The 16,861-nt window shown below is 36.3% G+C and overlaps 1 long non-coding RNA gene across 1 annotated transcript; it reads right to left on the bottom strand.

The window, feature by feature from the left end:
- Positions 1 to 4,822: 4,822 nt before the first annotated feature.
- LOC140947842 (uncharacterized) lies at positions 4,823 to 10,004 on the bottom strand. The gene is made up of 3 exons (XR_012167008.1): positions 9,931 to 10,004; positions 7,639 to 7,703; positions 4,823 to 4,925 (listed from the first exon to the last, which is right to left on the bottom strand). It is a non-coding gene; the product is annotated as an uncharacterized lncRNA (long non-coding RNA).
- Positions 10,005 to 16,861: the final 6,857 nt, after the last annotated feature.

The following is a 16,861-nucleotide window of genomic DNA, read 5'->3' as shown; positions in this document are numbered from 1 at the left end:
TCGATGCAAATTTGGAAAAACATTAATTCGCAAAAAATAAAAACACTCGCGCGAGTAGAAGAGCTTGGCAACTCTATAAGGAAACCCCTGCCCACGCAAATTCTTAAAAATTTTCTGAGCGGCAACAGTTCAAGGTCTTTCTCAAACTCGCACCAACACTCGTATTTTGAGCTTAAAGTACTAGCTGGTTTAAATCAAGAGAGAGCTAAGTTCTGCTTTTGATGAACTCTTACTAAATCTTTGTGGTAAAAATCGGACTGATCTTTATTAAGCAGTTTGCATTTCGACGCAAAGGACGCCACAAACAAGAAAGAACGAAAGAAACGAAATCGACCAAAAAATATCCCGACTGACTTATTCGTATGAAATAAAATGGTCCAGTCTTCTTTGAAATGGCTCTTGGGGTCGTCACGCAGATACAAACGCCTCACGTGACGATCTCAAGGACAACGGCAATTTTGACTACGATTTTGTAGTAAAGTACAAAAAAAAAATTCATAACACACACACCGACACATGCGCATTTTGCGATATAAATCAATCATTAATAAAGTCAGTCTGAAATTACACAAAGCGTCATCCAAGACCTTTTGTCTTGATACTGTGAACTTCTTCTTTTACGCTACAAGTGATGAAAATGCTAACTCTCCTGGCCAATTCTCACCGTCCGGTCATAATGGCAAAGTGATTTATCGCGTTCCAAACCAATACCTTAAATGGCTGTTTTCTTATTCTAACGACTCTTCCAGCTTCAAAACTTATTGACTGTTACTCATACGATTCCATAGTTCATGGCGCCAAAAGCTAGTACCCACTCCCGTTCCAGTTTGCGCAATGCAAGGCAGATTCGGGATTCATCATAAAGTTCACAGTAAATAAACCAAGAAATAAACTACATGTAGCACAGTCATGCAATCCACCAAGAGCCATACAGTCAAGAAAAGCCATTCACTCAGTTAGTAAATAGAGTCAAAGTCAAAAATCACTTAGATATTCAGTCAATACGTCGATATCCCAGTTGAGCGGTAATTAAGAACGTATATCAATTTGTCATGCAGTCAGCAAGTAACGATGTAAATTGATCGGCTAGTTAGGAAAACAAGCCCTCCCGGACTATAAAAGTATGGATTTCATATGATTTTGGTCAAAAATTGTAATTTCCTTTTCGCTTGTTTTTGGACAAAATGGGCCTTGAAATAGTGTTTGTTGATCATTTAGTTAGAAAACAAGCCTTCCTAAACGAAAAAGATATCGATTTTACACAGTGGACATACTGGAATTGTTTCAAAGGGGTTAACCCATGATTTTCTTCAAAAATTGGAAAAATTTTCATCTCAGAGTGACTTTAGACAAATGAGCCTTGAAATTATGTTTGATGATCATCCAAGAAGAAAACAAGCCTTTTCCTATACCATACAAATATTGATTTTACACAGTGGCCATATTGAGATTGGAAATGGAAAATTTAATGGAATGGATTAAATGGAAAATTTACTCTTTCTGTTATTTGGAACAAAACAGGCCAAGAAATATTGTTTGTTCTTCATCAAGTAAGAAAACAAGGTTTCCTAGACTATAAAATATTGATTAACAAAGTTGCCACATTGGATTTTATTAAGGGGGATAAAACATGATTTTGGTCAAAAGATGCAAACTTCCTCTTTGTTTTAGGACAACAATGGGCCTTGAAGTAGTGTTTGATGATTGTCTAGAGAGAAAACAAACCGTTCTACATGTAGACTACAAAATTATGTAGTTTGCATAGTCGCCATATTGACATTTTTTTCAGCTGGTTAAACCCATGTTTTTGAGCAAAAATTGGAAATTTTGTCTTAGTTTGTTTTGGGACAAGATGGGCCCAGAAACAATTTTCGATGATCATCTACATGCAATTAAAGAAAAACCAAGCCCTCCTTGATTCAAATATTCAAATTATGGTTTTTCATAGTGGGCATATTTGATTGTTTTTTAAGGGTTTTAACCCAAGATCACAGTCAAACAATAGAGTCAGCATTCAGCCAGCCAGTTAGTCAGTCATTCCATCAGCTAACTTAACGTACTAAAAATATAAGGATTAATAAATCAGGTTTTTTCTTGCATGCAAGCCAGTCCGGTCAGTCAGTCAGCAAGTTAGCAAGTCAATCAGCCAGCCAGTCAATCAACCAGCCATTCAGTAAGTCAGTTGGTCAGCTAGTCAGTCATTCAGTCAGTCAGCAAGTCAGTCAGTCAGTCATTAGCCAGTTGGGCAGTCAGTCATTCAGCCAGTAAGTCAGTTGGTCAGCCAGCCTGAGTCAGTCAGTCGGTGATGCTGGCTGTACGAGCCACAATGTAGATTGCACGTCTGATCTAACCCACATTCAGTTTTACATCTCTTCATCTTCCATGTGAAAATCATGAGAACTTTGAACAAAGCTCCAACCACAGCGCCAACAAAATTCGAATGTTTTTATGGTTTTCAAATGTCAGTTTTTGCAAAATTTTGAAAGAGATTTTAGTGATCAGCCCTTTTTAATATTTCAAAAAAGTTGTTTTTGATAAAGTGTAAAGTTCAACCATTTTTTTCAGGTTGTTGAGTTGACGCTGCCACTTTGAGTTGCAGATTTTCTTTTCAGCAACACTCTGATGAACTTAATTCATCGCTTTCTGTTGTAAACCGTTTTCTTAAACTTTCTGAGTGCAACTGTAGATTACAGAAGGTCCTCTGAACCAGAAATTGACATGGCTGAATGATAATATGAAACTTCAATACACATTAATGTACGCTTGGAGCACATTGCATGAATTTATCTTAAGCTGGAAAAAGTTAAAGGCTTGTTTCTCCCTTTTAAGCCAAACTTTCCCTTGTTTTCTTTCACCTTTCGACATGTTTGTTGACACAATGATTATGAGCTTTAATTAAAGTTTTCAGTATTATTGGGTCATTCACAATGTGGTACTGTAGTTCTAAATTTTTGCAATGACTTTGTGATTGCAAAAACTGGCACATAACATGATGTAAAACTGTTTTTTAACAAACTAAAGCAGAACTTAGCTTACATTTATATCTATAGCATAGCTGTGGCAAAACTGATCAAAAGCAAACTAATACTTATCCAGGAGTAAAATCAAAAATATATTTGGCATGATTAATTATCAAGCCAAATTTTTTAAACTGAGTGGTTCTTTCCACAATACATATGTAGGATTATAAAATTGAATTTTTATAATTTTTTATGCACTTTCATTGAGTAAGATGAAGGCTGTGATACTTACAAAATCCAGTCAGAAAATCAATGTGAAACTGCTACATGTAACTTGCTTCAGTGATTCATTGAAACTCTTAAATAAGTCTCAAGTGGTAGTTAACCACTTAAAAGTGTTTTGAACAGTTTTCCTTCATTTTGTGTAGACAGTGATTTGGATTGCCTTTTGAGCTTCAAATACAGACTGTTTTCCTGAAAAGGTTAGGGTCCAGTGAATTTCTCCTAATTCTCTAAGCCACCAGATGCTCTAAAAATAAACATTGATTCAAATTTAATTCAGTCTTTGAGTTGTTCCTAATTATGTTCAAAATAAAAACCAACTCTTTTGCCCTCAACTACATACAGGGAATCGGCTGTTGATACTTTTGCCCTGTGTGTTTTACTTACTAATTTCTGCAGTTGAAAGATTGTATTAAGAAACCTTGAAGGACGAATTAAGCCAGAAATCTCCACATGCCTTGTATAATGTGAATGTTTGTAGCGAACTACTCAGTGTGTGCAAACCAACTGAGCCTTAAAGATGCACTTTAAATATTGTTAACTCCTTTAAAGTGCATTTAAATGCATTTCTAATTTTGTGTCCTGGATAAGATTAATAATAATTGCCTTTTGAATAAGCAAGCCACATGTTTATCTGGTTCACTCAAGAGCTGGATTACAAAGTAATCTTTATGGTACTTAAGATAACCTCTAAAGCCTTGATGTTGAAGACTTGATCCTGTCTGTGTGCGGCATAATGCATCTGATCTGGATAAGAAACGAAGAGCATACATAAGCATCTCAGTCCCCTTACAATCATAAACATTACAATAACAATTGTTCTGTTTATCAGTTCATATATTATTTATTTTGCTAAGAACGATTACAGTCAAACACTGTTAATCAATATGGACACTGAGAGGGCCATTAGAAAAGGTCCATATTAGCAGAGCTCTGTCCATATTAAGTGGATTGAATATAGAGAAAATGAAGGGTTTTCTTTCTTCAGGGACAAAGCAAACTATCCATAATTATGAGATGTCCATTAAGCGGGTGTCTGTACAAAAACACATAACAGAGTTTCTGTTATTAGTGCAAAAAGTACATGTCATTGAGTATTTTCAGTGTAATTTTGATTTAACTTTGTTTGAATCTCGATTCTTTCGTCTCCTTGCCCTAGGAGACAAAAGAAATTGAGAATCAACCTATATGCTAAGAAATTCCCAACTGAAATCAATAGTCCCTTGAGCCTTTTTGTAACAGATTGTAGCCATGATAATAAAATAATTTATGATAACAGTAATAATGATAATAATAATAATAACTAAATAATAATAATAATAATAATAATTAATAATAATATAGATAGTACTAATAACTTTATTCAGTGAGGTTAAACACATCACATTCAGAGACTTTAGTGAACTTGAGGATGTAAAGAAGTATATATGATCAAAGTGCTCAATTTAACTGGGACTGATCTCTAATCAAAATGACAGCCAATTTGCTATTGACATGATTAAGTTACATTCTACTTTGCCGTGCTAGTAGTAACACCAATGAAGGTCACAAACCAACCTAAGAACTTGTGATCTCTTTCGTCTTCTCCCAAGGTTGCAGCAAAGTTGTTTTCACCGCCTTGTATCATGTCCATCCACTAAGAACTGTGATAGTTGGGAATTTATCCCCGTCTCTTGGGTTGACCTGAAAACATGGAAGATAGTTCCATTGAGTCATTTCTTTATTTCTTCAATTTTTTTAGGACTACTGTTTGTCAGCTTATAGATTTCCAATTATTTATTTCTTGGAGGTAGTTGTAAGACGATGATTAACGCAGACCCGATTCCACATTCAATGCCATCGAGGAAACTGAGAGTTAATCAATATACAAAATGAAACTAGTTGGTGAGGTTCTGCGGTCAGTGAGTCAGCAAGTTAGCAAGTCAATCAGTTAGTCAGTAGTCTGTCAGTAGTCAGTTTGTCAAACAGTCAGTCAAGACAGTGACTTGTTATCTAATCACTCAGCTGGTCAACAAGTGATCAGCCAGTTTGTCAAACAGTCAGTCAAGACAGTTATCTAATAATTCTAACTGGTCAACCAGTGATCAGCCACTTTGTCAAACACTCAGTCGAGACATTATCTGATAACTCTGCTGGTCAACAAGTGATCAGCCAGCCTGTCATACAGTCAGTCAAGATTGTTATCTAATAACTCTACTGGTTAACCAGTGATCAGCCACTTTGTCAATGACTCAGTCGAGACATTATCTAATAACTCTGCTGGTCAACAAGTGATCAGCCAGTTTGCCAACCAGTCCATCAAGACAGCGATCTAATTGCTCAGCTGGTCAACAAGTGATCAGCCAGTTTGTCAAAGAGTCAGTCAAGACACTTATCTAATACATATAAGTTATCACTTTGCTCGTCAACAAGTGATCAGCCAGTTTGTCAAACAGTCAGTCAAGACAGTAAGTAAGTCAGTTAACCAGTCAATTAGTAAGTCAGTAAATCAGTTGTCAGTCAAAAAGTCAGCCATTTAGTCAGTATGTTAGTCAGCCAGTCAGTCAGTTAGCCAACAGGTACATCTGTAAGTCGGTCAGCATGTCATCAGGTCATTCATTCAGGCAGTCAGATAGTCAGCCACTCAGTCAGCAAGTCAGTTAATCAGTCAATCAGTCTAATGGTTGGTCAGTCAAAGTGCTTAATGCTATCAGTCAATGACCGTTTTCAAGTCTCTCAGACTTATACACAACAAGTGCTACTTGTTGGAAAGAAATGCAAACTTTGGCCTCAAACTATTAGAGAGCTTTTAGCTGACTTGCATGAAGAGTTCAAAGCAAACATTCAGCACATCAACCAGTTAGTTAGCCAACGCAATAAGGCAGTCATTTACCAGGTCAGCCATTTCAGTCAATAACACAATCAGTAATGACAGGAGGTCAGTCAGTCAAAAGGTGAGCCATTTAGACAGTCAATAAGTCAGGTGGCGAATCACTTAGCAAGTTAACCAGTTAGTCATCTAGTCAATGAGTCAGTCAGTTAGCAAGCTAGCCAAACAGCCAGTCACTTAGCAAGTCTGCAAGGCAGTCAGTGAGTCCATCAATAAGTCAGTCAGTTGGTTAGTAAGTGAGCCAGTGTATTAGCCAGTAGGTCCATAAATCAGTCAGTTACTCAGCATATTAATAAACGAGTCAGTCAGTCAGCAAGTCAGTTATATTAGTTTGGCAATAAGTCAGTCAGTCAACATTTCAGCCTATCAGTCAGTTAATCAGTCAGTCCATCAGTAAGCCAATCAAATAGACAGCCACTCAATCAGCAAGAAAGCCAGCCAGTCAATCAGTAAAACAAGTCAGCTACATGTACATGTAGTTAGTCAATTGGTTTGCCAGTTTAAAAGTCAACTGTAAGTCACTGTCAGTCATTCAGGCAGTCACTTAGAAAGTCAGTTAATCAGTTGTCAACATGCCAGACATTTTGTCAGTCAATGCTCAAGACAGCCAGTTGCTAAGTCAGTCTATCAGTCAGGTAGTAAGTCAGTAAATCAGTTGTCAGTCAAAACTTCAGTCATTTAGTCAGTTAGTCAGCAAATCAACCAGTCAGTCAGTGCTTAATGCTATCAGTCAGTAATACAACATAAGTCCTAAATGGTCGAGACAGCAGCCAAGCCTCAAACGTTTTTAAAAATACATGTAGTGTGACTTTTTTAATTTTAACAAACATGTTTCGATGGTACATGTACATCCGTCATCGTCAGTGTCATGGTTATGAAAGTTTACAACTGATAAAACGTGCCTGTTACAATGTACAGTTTACGTTACATTACGTTGGAAAACAATAGGCTACATACAGCAAATTTAAAGTTAGCAAATTTTAACAGATGTGCGTGCACGCATTATAGAGAAAGTGTCAGATTGATGTGTTTGACCTGTTGATCAAGGTCAGGCTTTTGCCACTTAATGTATACACATAGACTCCTTAAGCTTAGCCTGACACCTTGTAGTGACAGAGTCTTAGATCTTAAATGCATTTTAAAATATGAACAATATTTTTAACAGACTGTTTTATATTCTTACTTTGAGTTTGAAAATTTTTGTTGAATCTCTGTCTTCTCAGTAGTAAACATTAGAAACAGCTTGCCAAAATAATATTAACAAGAAGAAGAAGTCAAGTCATTCAAGTAGTGCATTCTTTCACTATAATAATTACCCGGTATGTTAATTTTAAACATGTATCTCTCATTTTACAGAGACATCAAAATAATTTAAAACAGTTTCAAATTTTGTGTTAAATTATGCCTGGTATGGCCACTAAACGAGGATGAATCTGTATGTCAATCATACTTTAAACAAGCTGCACAAGTTCCATTTTTGTGGTTCACTCAATAGCTAGATTACAAAGCAATGTATACAGCACTTACAGTACTGAAGATAAGCTCAAAATTTGGCTGCTCAAGTCTTAGGACATCTGCTGGACACATCCGATCTGAAATGAAAGACCACCTTCATCAGTAATCAGTAATCTTGATTCACAATCAGTAATCTTGATTCTTTTCACAGCATGAATCTCAGTATATCAGCTAGCCAGTCAAGTCAATTAGTCAGTGAGCCAGCAGTCATGATCAGTCGATCGGCCTGCGACTGTCAGTCAATCAGTTTATCAGTAAAACAGCCAGTCAGTAATTGAACCAGTCAGCCAGTCAACTGACCAGTATGTTGGTAAGTAAGTCAGTCGGTTAACATGTCAGAAAGTCAATCAGTCAGTCAGTCGAACGATCAGTCAGTAACTCAATCAGCAAGTCAAAAAGTCAGCCAGTCACTCACAGCATTTAGCAAATACATGTATTGTAGTATTTGGGAGGTAATGGTGCATTTTTTTTTTGAAAGAGTAATATTGTTTTTTTTTTTTTTTTGGATCAAACAATGTACAAAAAAAAATACCCTGCTGGTAACGTTCTTCCAAAATATTGATCTTAAACTCAAGTTATAACTAAGATGGTATTGATAAACTTTTGGATGTCTTTATGTGTGCCAACCTTCTCTGAGTCAAATGTTTTAGACTTTTGTCTTATGACTGGGATTTTGGAAAATGTCCCAGCACCATTCCAAAATGTTCCAACAGATAATTTTCCGAAGACTTACTGCAATGTCGTGGAAAATGATGGACGACTTTCAGATGACTTTTTAGCATTTTTGAAGCTATTTAAAAGGCAGCAATTTGCAAGCTTCTCACCAATAAATGACTTTCAGTCAGTTGTTGGTATTGTTAGAGGCTCAGCAGCTGCTGTCTTGTGATGAGCGTGATAGGGATATACAAACTCAAACCTCAGCTGAACACACCAATCAGACCGAAGATTCAGGTAGAAATTGTTTGATTTGGAATAGCTTGCAAGCAAGCTTTTCATTTGGGGGAGTTGTTCCACAGGGCCGCATGCGGGGCTTTGCCACTTGCTCTTGTGTTTTTGACTCTCATGGCTCACTTCTGGCCTCATCAAAATTGGAGAGCTTGCTCGCAGGCAAGATTTGGGACGAGGTTAAGTTTATTGAGTTTATCGAGCCCCATGGTATTCTCCTTCAAAAAGTAAGAAAGGGTTCTCCTCATTTTTGGGGCAGGCGAGGGGAGGCATTTCTTATGAAGTTGTGTCCCACTAATGGCTGGAGAAGAGGCCCAATGAAGCCGCTCTTGGCTTTAGATTTTTTAAAAAAAAAAAATTCTCTACAAACAGTTAGAATTTATTTATTTTAGTAAGATTAAGTCTAATTATCAGTCACTAATTTTTCTTTCCATTCAAGCAGATAACAATTTTAACATTTCAAAAAAAGAAAGAAATAAATAAAAGAAAAAATAAGACAAAGTCCACAAAAGACTACAATGTCCATTTCACAAGAAAGTTGCCTGCCTTTTGGTCCTTCCTCCCCATCTGCCCATCTCTTACTTGCCCTTTATTTAGAGGCTCAACGAAGGGGTACTTCTACAGCTACTACAGCTACTACAGTTACTACAGCTACTACAGCTACTACAGCTACTACAGCTGCTACAGATACACAATCTACTACGGTTACTGTTCAGCCACAGTGGTGCTTATACATAGTACTGTGCTTATACATAGTACTGGGCAGTGGCTCGGGACATTTTGGGCAGTCTTACACCAAGTACTACCCCAACGAAGCAGCTCTTTGCTTTAGACACAGTCCCTGTAATTAACCCCTAAGAAAGTTTACCTACCAGTATCTCTGAAAAATTGACCCAGTTAAAAAAATCACAAACCAATTGACAAAACAGAAATTGAAATCACCAGTAAAATTCCTGTTGTTGTAACTGTAGTCATTGAATAAGGTTCTTTTCATCGACCTCTTCCCCCCAAAAAGCAAGAGGCCTGGCTACTAAGCAAACAAAAAAAATATTTGCTACATTCACGGTACATCTAACACTTATAATTTTTAGAATTTTATTGAGCCAATTTGCAAATAGAGCCTTTAAACACCATTTGATATGCAACGAAATCCCCTTAAATTCAAAGCGTTGAGACTTATAATTAAAGAAGGGGGGGGATTGAATTATTGAAAGAGTTGCACATAAGCTTTAAGCCTTACAGACTCACCAAATGGCAAATGTAAGGTAAATAAACCATTACCACAAGCACTTCTAACACTTCTTAAAACGATACCTATTTTGGTTCTTACTGTATGATCCACCTATAATCGCTACTAACCTTGCAAAATAGATGAAAAACGAGAGAAAAACCAACCATGCCTTCCGCGCGCCATCTTTGTCTGTGTGTTTTTTAGTTCCCAGTGCCCCAAATCGTCCACAATGCGCGGCCTCCTCGCTCTTTGCTGAAATATAGGGCCCGGGTGGGTGCATGTGTTTGCTGCTAAAAAAACATAGACTTTCTAATTTTCTGCGAACTATCCTGTGACTTTGTCGCTCTTATCTACAAAATAAAAACACAGGAACAAATGGGATAAACTTTAAGCGGGATTGTTTTGACAAAATAGACTGAAACAGAAGGACTGCGGATTGGGCTGTAATAGCAAACAAAGGCCAGGGAATAGTTAGCGCTTGCTCATTCCCTGGTGTTTTTTTTTCTTCTTTCTTTTTGTTTTCTTCTTTTTCTTCAGCTTTACTTAAAATTGTGAATTAGTGATGTCAATAACGGTAAAGGACCTTTAATTTCTTTTTTCTTATCATTTTGACTTGGCAACTGAGTCAAACTAAAAGAAGACGCATGTCAGTTGTAAGGAGCCGCTTTTAAACCAGTAATTTGATCCTACAAAGTCATATGTTTTGAGATCCGGTCATTTCAGTCTCTTTTGTTTTTACCCTGTTTGTTATAAAGTATTTATTGAAAGAAGCGCCATGGCGGTTATTAATTTTTTTACGCTTCAAATGCCCTGCTTGTTTCGCCGAGGGCGGCGCTTATTTAAAAGTTAGGATAATTGTTTTCACCAGGGTATTATTATTTTCCGTATTAAATTAACAGAATTAAACCTGGGCCAGAACCGGGACCGCGGCGCTTATTTAGGGGGAGGGTTAATAACTCTTTTGTCTCAAATGCGCCGTTTTTTTTTTTGCTTAATCGGTGGTGCTTGTTCCAAGTGAGCAAATACGACGTTGTACTTCGGTTGGGTGTATATTGCCCGAGTTCGTAGTTTTTCAATGTTGCGATTATAATTTCCTCTGAATGTTATTTGTCTGTTATTTGGAATCCATGTGACACAGGAGCTGATGCCACACGGACACCTACCTGCCGCTCAACAGTCACTTTCTGTGAATCTTTTTAAGACGGGCACCTTTGTAATAAACTTGAAATGAACGGTCGGAGGACAAGTAACCCCATATTATAGTATTATTATCACCGACAACAACAACAACAACAAAATTGATAATAATAATAGTAATAAAATAATTATTAATGATAGTGATAATGATAGTAATATTAAAATTCTCATTTCGCAAGTGGGGGCGGTGGAAAGGGTTTACACCAACTGCGTCCTTCCAGCTTCAAGATCTTGGTAGAGAAGTACAACTCTTTCTATGCGGACGACCTCGAGAACACGAGATATAGTGTCCATAACAGCGAGATCCCGTTGTGTTGGGATTTGAGTTTGAATTTACCTGCTATCCGTATTATAGGGTTAATTGTCCCTAAAAGGTGAGGTGTCCTTCAGGCGAAAGGCGATTTTTTAAGCAAAATTAATTTTCAAGTCTTTCTAGCAAACAATTTTTCTAGGTCTAGGGAAAAGTTTCAAATTTTTGAAAAAAGTCAGGGGCTAACCCATTTAACAAAAAATGCCAAAAATAGCGATTTTTAACACTCGATTTTTTTATAGCCTGAAAAGCTTTTCTATTGATCTAGAACATTGACAAACACTTTTTCTAGGTTTAATTTGACAGAAAAAAAAAGAAAAAATTTCAAATTTTTGACAAAATCAATCTAGAATATTAGCAAACACTTTTTCTACGTTTGTTTTAACGAAAAACAAAGAAGGGAAAGGTTTACATTTTTGACAAAAATCATGTGTTAACCCCTTTGGAAAAATGCCCAAAATACGGTTTTTTAAAAGTCGATATTTTTATATCCTGGAAAGCTTTTCTGTCAATCTGGATCATCAGCAAACACGTTTTCTAGGTTTGTTTTTACGAACGAGAAAGAAGGGAAAATTTTCAAATTTTTGACAAAAATCATGGGCTATTGTAAACCTCTTTGGAAAAATGCCAAAAATAACGTTTTAAAAAGTCGATATTTTTATAGCCTAAAAAGCTTTTCTATCGATCTAGAACTTTAGCAAACACTTCTTCTAGGTTTATTTTGAAGAAAACGAAAGAATGGAAAAAGTTAAAATTTTTGACAAAACTCATGGAAAACTCCTTTGGAAAATGCTAAAAATAGCGTTTTTTAAAAGTCCATATTTTTGTAGCCTTAAAGGCGTTTCTATCGATCTAGAACATTGGCAAACACTTCTTCTAGTTTTGTTTTAACGAAAAAAAAAAAAGAAAAAAATTCAATTTTTTGAAAAGATCATGGGATAAACCCTTACGAGAACTGCCAAATATAGCGTTTTTCAAAACTCCATATTTCTATAGCCTAGAAACCTTTTCTAGGTTTATTTCAACAAAATAAAGGAAATGATTGAAACTTTTTGACAAAAATCATGGGTTAACCCCTCTGGAAAATGCCAAAAATAGCGTTTTTAAAAAGATGATACTTTTATATCCTTGAAGGCTTTTTTAACGATCTAAAACAGTGCCAAACGCTTTTTCTAGGTTTCTTTTGACGAGCCGCCAGGGAAAGAAAAGAAAAATCATGGGTTAACCCCTTTCGAAAAATGCCAAAAATGTCGACATTTTTATAACCTGGAAAGCTTTTTCATCGATCTAGAACATTAGCAAATACTTTTCGTGGGTTTATTTTGAAGAAAAACCAAAAAGAAAAAAAATATAAATTTTTGACAAAAATCATGGGTTAAAAAATGCCGAAAAAAGTGTTGTTTAAAAGTAGATATTTTTATAGGCGGAAAAGCTTTTCTATCGATCTAAAATATTAGCAAAGACTTTCTAGCTTTTTTCGTCTAAAAACAAAGAAAAAAAAAAAAATTCAAATTTTCGACAAAAATCATTGGTGATCCCGTTTAACAAAATGGCAAAAATAGCGCTTTTTAAAAGTCGATATTGCTATAGCCTGGAAAGGTTTTCTATCGATCTAGAATATTAGCAAACACTCTTTCCAGGTTTATTTTGAGGAAAAACAGCTAGGGAAGGAAAAAATTTCACATTTTTGACAAAAATCATGGGCTAAGGCCTTTGGAAAAATAGCAAAAGTATTATTTTTTAAAAGACGATATTTTTGTAGCCTGGAAAGCCTTTCGATCAATCTGAACATTACCAAACACTTGTTCTGTTTTTTTTTTTTTGACGAGAAACAAAGAAAAAAAACAATTTGAAATTTTGACGAAAGTCATGGGTTAACCCTTTCGGGAAAATCCCCCAAATAGCGTTTTTTTAAAGTCGATAATTTTATAGCCTGGGAAGCTTTTCTATCGATCTATAACATTAGCAAATAATTTTTTGTAGGTTTTTTTTGCCGAAAAACAAAGAAAAAAATGTTAAATTTTTGACAGAAATCATAGGTTAACCCCTTTGGAAAAATCCCAAAAGTAGCGTTCTTAAAAAGTCGATATTTCTATAATCTGGAAAGTATTTTGTATTCTAGAACACTAGCAAACGCTTCTTCTAGGTTTATTTTGAAGAAAAATAAAGAAGCAAAACATTTCAAATTCATGGGTTAACCTCCCTGGAAAAATGCCACAAATAGCCTTTTTAAAAGTCGATATTTTTATAGCCTAAAAAGCTTTTATGTCGATTCTGAGCATTAGCAAATATTTTTTCTAGGTTTATTTTTACAAAAACCAAAGAAAGAAAACATTTCAGTTTTTTTAAGAAAATCATTGTTTAATCTCTTTAGAAAAATGGCAAAAATAGCGTTTTTAAAAGTCGTTATTTTTAGGGTCGTTGTTTTTAGTAATGCAGTAACGACAAAACGGGTAACGAGATAAAAATTTAAGAGGTTAAAAAAATAAATAAATAAATAAATCCTAATGAAGGAAAAAAAACATAAAAATGGTTGTAATATCCTATTAATGACCTTTACCAATTCGAAAATTATGTGTATTCCAAATTGTTTCTAAACAATTGTCAAAAATCATTTTTATGTACAACTGAACAAAACTGCATATACTGGTTTTAAGTCACTGTCCATGAGTAGTATCCAGGTAGTACTACGCTACAATGAACTTATAAACTTTCTGAAACTACGAGGATACAGCCGCCACTTTCCTAAAAAAGAAAATAACCGGGCACGTATCATCCCACGTCAAGAAACTTTTAAATTACAATTAACATAGAAAAACAACTCAAACCGAACTCCCTTTGTCATACAATCCAGCTCTTCCTAACGTTTCCATCGCTGTTCGGAAGAATATAAACATTCTTCAATCATCCAATCGCTGCAAACAAATATTTCCGTCTCCACCAGTCGTTGCTTATAAAAGGAGTCCCAGCCTTCGTGACTTACTTGTTAGAAGCGCTTTAAGTGATATATTGTAGCATATAACAAGAAAAACCTTCTCCGGGCGTTTCAAAATGCAATCATCCATGCTGCCTTACCTGTCCATTTTTAAAACAAGGCCAAATCAACTACTCCTTCACCTCCACCGAAGAGAAACGATATATACATGACCCCTTAAACTGTAAATCCAAAAACCTGTTAGTTATCTATCTCACTGAATGCAAAAAATGCCGCAAACAGTACATTGGGGAGATCAAGCGCCATCTCCACCAACACTTTGGGGAGCATCGCCGCTCCCTCCTCAACTCAGATGGCCACTTTCCTAATCCTACTCCTGTCTCCGAACATTTTAATCAAGCCGATCACTCTATCCACGACGTTCTTCTTATTCCCTTAGAACTAATCCGTAGCAGCCATGACTCTGTCAGAAAGGCACGCGAGGCTCACCTCATTGACAAAGCTATGACTTTAGACTGAACCTCAGGGTATAAATAGACGTGATGAACTTAATTAGTGACATTTATCTTTTTAGTAGCCTATCATTTTCTGTGTGCTATGTATTCAAATCTCGCGTATGTAACGTTCATCGATCTTTTATCTGTATTCATTTTTCTTTTATAGCCCCCGTTGAAGGTTTGTGTTGCAAACCGAAATATAGGGCAGATAATTCACCACTTTATTTTTGTTTTTTTTTTCTTTATTTTTTCTATCACTCTTCCTGCCGTAAGGATCAGTTTACTGTTTTCAGTTTAAAATTTGGTACTCAAGATTTTACTGATCCAGGTCTACTAAAGATTCGGTGGACCCTCACGGGTTTGTCGTTGTGGTTTTGACTTTACAAGTGTTTCTACCAGCATTAGTACCAACATCGATCGACATCTGCCTCAATAACATTGTAATGATCTCCGTATGGTTAGTTTGATCCCGTGGTATACGTTGTGCTTATTGAGATCATGAAGAAAAGAAACAGGACGTTTTTTTGGTGGCGCATTCCTTTTTAGACAAAGTATGGGATTACCCTTCAAGGTTACAGTTTCAAGGTTACAGTGTGAACGATTGTGATAACTAACAGTAATGGATTAATTAAATTTTGTAAGAACATTAAGGAACGTTTTTCTCATGCCAGATGCAGGTCCATCTTCGTAGTCGCAGGATGTTAAAAGCTCTCTGCAAGTGCCTCTTCAGCACTTAATGCTAGGTCCTAATATAAGAGATTGATCGTCAAAGCAAGTCTAAAAGAAGCGGAAAAGTCCCTCACAGAATTCAGCTCTGACAGGGGCGTAGCTGCCTTTAAGCCATTAAGCCCAGGCTTAACAAATTAAAATTTGGGTCAAAATGAGTTCATGTAATTGCATGTTATCAGGGCGTGAAATTGCAACTAATACAGGCACCAATGTCTATATGACGATCATGCAAAATGGCACATATTTCACTAGGAAACTCTGTCGCTGGCGGACGCCATCTTGGTTCAGTTTTCAAGTCAGTAGATATGTAGGGATCCTCTTTGCTTACTTTGATTACTTGCTAGAGCCATTTGGGTTCAAAACTTGACGATTTGGAGGATCTCAGCTCTAAAATAACATCTTAGTAAACCGGCCTTTTTCTCCTTGTGTGTTCTGTTTCTTCTTGTTTTGTTTTATTTATATCTTTTTTTTGTGGAGACGTAGGACTTAGTCGACTTAATGGCATTGGCTACCACTTTGAGATATTAAGTAGCCAAGTAGATCCTACAAAAAAGAGTTAATTTCATGCCCTGGCAGTAACTATGTTTAACTAATAGGTTATTCTGCATTTATTGATGTTAAACGCAACTTCGAGCAAACCAATCCATTTGAATGTTTCTTTACTTTATTGTACATTAATTGAAAATCGATCTATTTTATTTTGTCACCAAAATTCAAATGTCAGAGTCTTTACATCGGGAAGTTATTTTTAAACATGACTGATTTATAATCCCTTTTAAACCGGTAGAAACGTTCACTATAATTAACTTTTGGAACGCAGTATTAAGTCGAATCCCGTATTTTCGAGAGGAGTTAAAAGACATTGCAAGTTGAGCAGAAAGGGTAATAACCCCGGGAGAAAAGAGTGAGCAAACTGTTTCTAAGCCTTGGCAATCGAGTACTTGGTTAGTTGATAACCGTAATAAGGGCCCAACAAGGTTCTATTTCTTTTATTTACCTGACAGAGCTATTTCTACCAAGAAATGAAATAATTCTGGCAACAAGAAAGAAAATCTGTACCTCACCTTCCTCCTTGGTTGCTCCTCGGTCTCCTCGTGGCTGTGAGCTACACCCATCCAAACCTCTTATCTCATTGGTCCCTATAACCTGCACTACCGATTGTTTTCAGGGATAGGAACATTGTTATGTCACAATCCCTATTGTTTTCCCAGCCAATCACAAACCTTGTTTGGAATAGGTGCAGGTCGGCCCCCTATAACAGCCGTAGCCAGGTGACTTTTTCGGGTCGGAGGGGGGGGGGGGGGGGGAGGGAGGTGTTTGACGTCGTTGTTTTAAGCACCTTTTGGAATACACATATTTTTCGAGATTAGTAAAAGTCATTATTAGGATAG

This window comes from Porites lutea, chromosome 9 (assembly GCF_958299795.1).
Source record: "Porites lutea chromosome 9, jaPorLute2.1, whole genome shotgun sequence".
Lineage (NCBI taxonomy): Eukaryota > Metazoa > Cnidaria > Anthozoa > Scleractinia > Poritidae > Porites > Porites lutea.
This window is presented reverse-complemented; position numbering and strand designations above follow the sequence as displayed.